Source organism: Mizuhopecten yessoensis, unplaced genomic scaffold (genome assembly GCF_002113885.1).
Source record: "Mizuhopecten yessoensis strain PY_sf001 unplaced genomic scaffold, ASM211388v2 scaffold7493, whole genome shotgun sequence".
NCBI lineage: Eukaryota > Metazoa > Mollusca > Bivalvia > Pectinida > Pectinidae > Mizuhopecten > Mizuhopecten yessoensis.
Window position 1 is genome coordinate 792,990 of NW_018407075.1, and position 7,134 is coordinate 800,123.

The following is a 7,134-nucleotide window of genomic DNA, read 5'->3' on the forward strand; positions in this document are numbered from 1 at the left end:
AGAAAGAATAGGAAAGTGATAAAAGAACGAATAGGGAGGCGAGAAAAGAAAGAATAGGGAGGTGAGAAAAGAAAAGATAGGAAGGTGAGATTTTTTTAGGGAGGTGAGAAAAGAAAGAATATGGAAGTGAGAAAAGAACGAATAGGGAGGTGAGAAAAGAAAGAATAGGGAAGTGAGAAAAGAACGAATAGGGAGGTGAGAAAAGAAAGAATAGGGAAGTTAGAAAAGAACGAATAGGGAGGTGAGAAAAGAAAAAAATAGAGAGGTCAGAAAAGAAAGAATATGGAAGTGAGAAAAGAAAGAATATATATCCGATGCAAGAGTTGCAATGGGAACAGCAGATCAATCTGTTTCTTCGATGTCCCCTAAATAGACGACGTCGAAGTAAACCACCGATTCGATCTTCAGGGGTCCAAATTAGTCACCTAGCTCTCTTACGACCACCCTCGATACTCGAGGGGTTTCGCTTTCTTTCGCTCTCTGCACCCCTGGAATAAATTATAGCAAAATTGAAGGCTTAGTGTGCACCACATCGTTAATAATAAAGAATCTCGCGGGCGCGTAACGGTAAAATTGACGGATTTTGAAGTCGTGTGTCGCTCTTCTGTAATCTTTAAAATGACAGGTATCAGCCTAGTGTTTTGTCAGGCTTTTTTTTTTTTTACCTGAGACCTATCAAATAGCTAGCCACATGCCTTCAATTTGCTATGACATATTCCAGGTGTGCAGAGAGCGAAAGTGAGCGTAACCCCTTGAGAATCGAGGTTGTCATGCAACATGCAGTAGGATATACTGTAATACATCAGGCCAATTTTTTCCTCGTACTTGCAGGAGTTTCTAAAGAGGGTGAAATAGTTTCCCCCTTTGAAGATTCTTTTCCTATAATAATATGTATTCTGTTGCAATTAAACCATAGATAGGTTCGGATATTGTCTTAATCGTGAAGAGCGATGTGCATGATGTGCGTTTAAAATGACTTTTAAATTGACAGGTGCGTACAGTGACCTAAAATAAAATACTTAAACGTTCAGGTACTTAAATTAGAAAACAATGTACAAAATACATGTACATCTACAATGTGCTTTATATCCGAACATATTCATATAGAGACAAAAACGAACAGTGTACTTTTAATTACATCACAATTTAATGTACATGGGTACGAACAGTGTACTTTAAATTACGTTATATAGATATTTATTCTGTACTTAGATCATTCGCATTTATATACCAACAGTGTACCAGGTTATACCACAATATAAAGAGATGGCTTTATACGTCTCTGCTCACACGCAGTGCTTTGAGGTTAAGATGAAACTATATAGACAGTACGTATACAGTGTATACATATATATGTATAAGTCACAAAAAAAACCTGATTTGAAAAATAAAATCGCCATTAGGGTGTGGTAAGAAACAAGAAAAAGAAACATTTAATTGATCAACGGTGATTTTTAAGACAAGACACCAGATACATGTACATGTAATGAGGATTCATGGACTAGGCCTATATTAAGTTATATTTCTCTGATGCGTGACTGTTGTGTCATGTGTGTGGTTTGGTATCATATCAAATAATCAGGTAAATGAACGTATAACATGCGTCTCGAGTTGTAATGTAGACAATCTTTGTCGTCCTAATGTGTGTCCCTTTAACTCTCTGTTTGGCCACGCCCCCTTTTCGTGGTTACTTCCGAACCGTGTCACCTCTCTTCCGCTTTCGTGACGTCACGTGTCACAAACTTCGAACAAACTTCAGCAAGTTGCCATGAGTTTTAAGTGGGGAGAAATATCGTTGTTTTGACACATAGTATACACAGTTGTGACACGAAGAAGATAGTCTGACCCAATTTCCTGTCTGGTGAGTATTTTATGTCAACGTTACGTGTATTTTAAACGGACTGTCACGAAACAGCTGATCTCGGAGTCAGAAATAACTACGACATGATTTGGGCATACCCAGTCATGCTCCCTTCGTATTCACTCCTGAAAGGGGCATATTTTTACGTCTAAACACTCAGCTTATGGCATTTCTGTTTCTATGTTTATGACATAAATACAATACAAAATATCTATGAATTCGGAGTTATTATGTCAATTAGGCTTAGAAGTTAACACTGTAATTAGGCTAATTGGTTAAAATTTATAATTGGATTTCACTAAATTCATCATTTCAGAGGTTTTGCAGAATTAGGTTCTAATGTGCTGTTCGATTGAATTAAACTTTGATTGATTTGATATAGGCCTACATTTTACAGAACTATCGATAGCTACTGTTCATAAGTATATTAGCACATTTAGTAGCCCTAGTTTCCTCTGGCCCTAACACCAGACTTAGATATTTTGACATATCGATGTCTGGTGCGGGGCCAGAGCGCACTGCATAATATATATAAAAACGTGGAATTCTCCGATATAATTTGGTATCAGAGAGTTATGATGTGCTGTTCGACAACAAAAATCTACTATGACAAAACACATATCTCACATATATCGATAAATGTATTATTCATTGATCCAAATCAGCTCTTATTATCACCAACAGCTGCTAAATTCTGTCAGTAGAGTCCTTGATTTTCAATCGTTTAAAAATTTCCCTCCTGAACGAACACCATTTCTGTAGGTCATGGCCATGGGGTGACTATCAACAAACCGTACTGAACCGGACCGAAAATGTCGAAACAGACTATATTGTTCTCATTTAGAAGATTTCCGGACTGCATCATGTTGATTAGTCACTCCCAGGTACCAAAGTGTCGGGGAATTCCACGGTTTTTATATAGCAGTGCGCTCTGGCCAAACACCAGACATACATGTATATATGTCAAAATGTCAAAGCCTGGTGTTAGGGCCAGAGGAATTCGGGCTACACATTTAGTTACACTGGTCAGTGAGTGGAGGAACACATCTCAAACACTGTAAAATTAAGTACAGAGTGCGAAAGCCACCCCTCCAATCCTAGAGACAAATATGTATCTGGCATTATATTTCTATGTCTCTGGTTACACATGCTTGCTACCCAACACTAAATTTTGTATCAGCATATCGTGGTGAAATATTGAAGTCAGATTCCAATATATTTGGATTATGACTGGAAAGATATTGAAAATTGAAGTTTAAAGACATCATTTCCTGATGTCGTGTTCTAAAGCTGACACCTATGTAATAGGACGAGGAAACGTGATAAAAATAGTGCTGACGCGAACCGTCGACCCTTGACTCTCCAGCCGCCTGATGCTCTTAACCGCTGAGCTTAAGGGGAAGTTCCCTATAGCTGACGCTTGTAAGGCAACCTAATCAATGCACATCTTTTACACCTTTATACTTGACAACTTTCGCAAATTTCCATGGGAAAGATACTGTGTGTTCAAAATAAAAAACATAAATGAGGTGTGGATATCCCTAGAGGAACAAAATTCACTATGAAATGGCATCTTTTCAGATGTTTTTCAGATAAAATCATTACTTTAGGAAATTTACTGGATGGAAATGTTAAATTTAAAGGTCGAAAGTCAAGAGACTTGCTTCAAAATTGGTTAAGTTGACAAGTATGTATCTTCCAGATGTCTTGGCAACATTGATTCAATGTTGAAACTGATAGGAGAAGATAAAAACACGTCCAGACCGGGATTTAAACCTTGGACCCTCCGAAAATCTAGATGGACATTCTACCAATTGAGCAAGTCCAATTCGCTAATTCCTCCCTCCTATTTCTAAGTCTTTGCCCCGAAGACAGCACTTTCCAACCCAGGTTCTGGTATCCCCTTGTCAAGCGTGTACCTATAGCTATAATGCTTGAAAGAAGGGTTGGTCACAGGTACCACTTTAATAGGAGAAAGAAAAATACACGACCAGCTCGGGATTCGAGCCCAGGACCCTCCCAACTCCAGATGGACACTTTACCGATTGAGCTACATGGTCGACACTGATTGACCCAATCCAGTTCCGCTACAAAACAATAATCCATATATCATAAATTGGTTGTTGTCACATACGATTGCTAAATCTTTTATGCGTGTACATCTCATTATCCTCGATACTCCAGGAGTCAAGGTCACGTTTGCTCTCTGCACCCCTGGAATATGTCATAGCAAAATTGAAGGAACACGGCTAGCTATTTGATTGGTCTTAGGTAGAAAAATTTGACCAATTGCAGGCTAATACCTGTCCTTTGAAGATTATAAAGGAGCGACCCCCGTCTTCTAATTTATCAATTTTTATATTGCTATGACTTATTCCAGGGGTGCAGTAAGCGAAAGTGTGCCTAACTCCAGGAGTATCGAGGATGCAGTCTCATATAATCTGTCATCGACGATTTCCAATTTTTCTATTGGAATATTGTAAAGGGTACTTGTTTTAGTGCATTATCAAATTCCAATAGTTTAGATCATTCATGAATAATCGGCACACCCACAAATTATGATATAGAAAACAATATACAGGAACTTTAAAGAATGAATTGTGCTAAAATAAGACAACCACTAAAATAAATACATTTACAGTACCTCTTGGGATGGCAGAGGGTCAATAATATTGAATGCAGGTCTTGTGGCACAGAGTTATGGCCCTTTGTCCTCCTACATTTTTCTAACGATTTCTTTGAAACTTAGTAGGCGTTATTATCATGATATGTTGTTGTGTTTCCCTGAAAAGAATTTTGATTCATCAATTTTAGGCAAAAGTTATTGCCTTTTGTTTATTTCAGTATTTGGTTTTTTTTCCGGCAATTTCCTTCTACATTTTATGATCGATTTCTTTGAAACTTGTTAGGCTTTATTATCATGATATGTTGTTGTGTTTCCTTGAAAAGAATTTTGATGCAACAATTTTAGGCAAAAGTTAGTGCCTTTTGTTTATTTCAGTATTTGTTTTTTGTCCGGCAATTTCCTCCTACATTTTATGAACGATTTCTTTGAAACTTGTTAGGCTTTATTATCATGATATGTTGTTGTGTTTCCCTGAAAAGAATTTTGATGCAACAATTTTAGGCAAAAGTTATTGCCTTTTGTTTATTTCAGTATTTGTTTTTTTGTCCGGCAATTTCCTCCTACATTTTATGATCGATTTCTTTGAAACTTGTTAGGCTTTATTATCATGATATGTTGTTGTGTTTCCCTGATGAGAATTTTGATTCAACAATTTTTGCAAAAGTTATTGCCCTTTGTTTATTTCAGTATTTGATTTGTGTCCGGCGATCTCCTCCTACATTTTTCTTATGCCGGAGATTACTTCCTACTTTTTATAACCGTTTTTTTTTGAAACTTGGAAATTATTATAGTCATGATAAATAGTTATGTTTCTTCGAACAAAATTTTGATTCGACTATTTTTGCAGAAGTTATTGCCCTTTGTCTATTTCTAGTACTTGAATCTTGTCCGGAGATCTCCTTCTACAGTTTTCTATCGATTTCTTTGAAACTTGGTAGGGTTTATAATCATGATATGTAGTTGTGTTTAATGAGTTGGAGACTAATCTTTTGATTACTTGTTTTCCTCAAACTGTTAGATAATTAAAGAAAACCGAATATTGAATTTGTAGTGAAAGGTGAGATTTATAGCATGCTAGCTAGCCACTCTTAAGGTGATACAAATCTTATTTTAATGCAAGATAGTATGTAAAACTATATGGCACTCGATGAGCGCATATTGTTCCGCCCTGCGGTACTCTTGTTGACCTTTGACCTGCATCAAAGAAAAAGTTTGCCCGGGCTCTATCTCCTACACTACTAGTTACTGGAACTTCCCGCTTGGGGCATGGGCTCACTTGCATTAAAGAAGAAGCATATACTTGCCTGTCAAATAAGATGGAGGAAGAATACATCACAAGATCTGCTTCTTCTCTACCAAGTCACTTTCAATACGTTGAACTGTTATACTATCAGCTATTAAAGACAGACTTCAGAACTACATGTACGTACTGTGATGGAGCCCGGGCACACAATGGAACCAACCAGATTCATTGTTCTATGTGTTGTGAGATGTGTGTTGACTGTGAGTTACTTTATATTTTTGCTTACTTTACTTGACTTTCAGTTTCCATACTGTATGATTCTTATACATGTGTATGCACATTCAATGTGTAATATTTACTTCTGAATACAATTTACCAGATTCTGGTATCACTCATTCAGAGATAATATGACCAATTCTAAATTTGAATCGGTGAAATAACCCATTGAAATAACTTATATCACCAATTCAAATCAGGAATGTTGATTTTGCACCTAGGAATGGGCGATACCATTGATTCAAATTAGTGACATTGCCTCTTTGAATCCGTGATGTCACTTGTTCGTTTGAACTTCTGAATCCTGATATCGCTTACTAAAATTAGCGTATTCACATTTACACCACCAAATGCAATCCAATAATGAAACACTGTAGAATACAGAGTATATAGTGTCACCAGATGCAATTTAATAGTAAAATGGTACCACTAACCAGTAAACATCCACCAGATTTATTTGCAATAGTAGCACTGACACTATTCCTTATTGAATACGGTGGGTCTGTCGAACATTCATATATAGAATTCGTTCCTGCACGATTTTATCATCTGTGCTTTTTACATTCGGTGGTTGACAATAATTCTCAAAATTGTCTTGTTTCAATTTAGTTAGAAATCCTGGTAAGTGCTGACATCAGATATCCTAACTCAATTTACACGCAGAACGATATCCATTCATATTTCAGAATAAAATGTGGGGATGTTTGTAGGTATAATTTATTTCAAAGACTTTTTCCTGGTGTCGAGAGATAATGAGATAGGTAACCAATGTCACAACAAGAATCAATGTTAGTATGGTGTTTAAGTAACGTCAACAGGAAACCAGTGGGTGAGGAGTATTAATTAGCAGTTCTCGTGTACAAGTGAGAAAATGAATCTATATACTGGGACAATTATTGGTGACTACAGGTAGCACAGTCAGTCAGTCACATTAGTGTATGTTTCATGAGCTCGAAGACATTTGTAATAAGGGTGAAAATTCCCACAGGTTGTTGCATTTACGTATATTGTTTTAATGTTAAAAAACATTAAATTAAGAAAATTATGTGGCATAAGAAAGGAGCAACTTAACATTATTTCTAAGCCTGCTGTGGTATCCTTGCTATTTTCCCCAGCCTTGCCAGCTGC

At 36.7% G+C, this 7,134-nt stretch overlaps 1 protein-coding gene across 3 annotated transcripts in view; it reads left to right on the top strand.

Annotated features, from left to right (window-relative positions):
- Positions 1-1,730: 1,730 nt before the first annotated feature.
- The window catches only part of LOC110453741 (tumor necrosis factor alpha-induced protein 8-like), a 111,812-nt gene continuing 106,408 nt past the window's right edge, over positions 1,731-7,134 (top strand). For all 3 annotated transcript variants that reach the window (XM_021502850.1, XM_021502848.1, XM_021502854.1), the window contains exon 1: positions 1,731-1,861. The gene's annotated coding sequence lies outside the window, so the exon portion shown is untranslated. The remainder of the gene's footprint in view (positions 1,862-7,134) is intronic.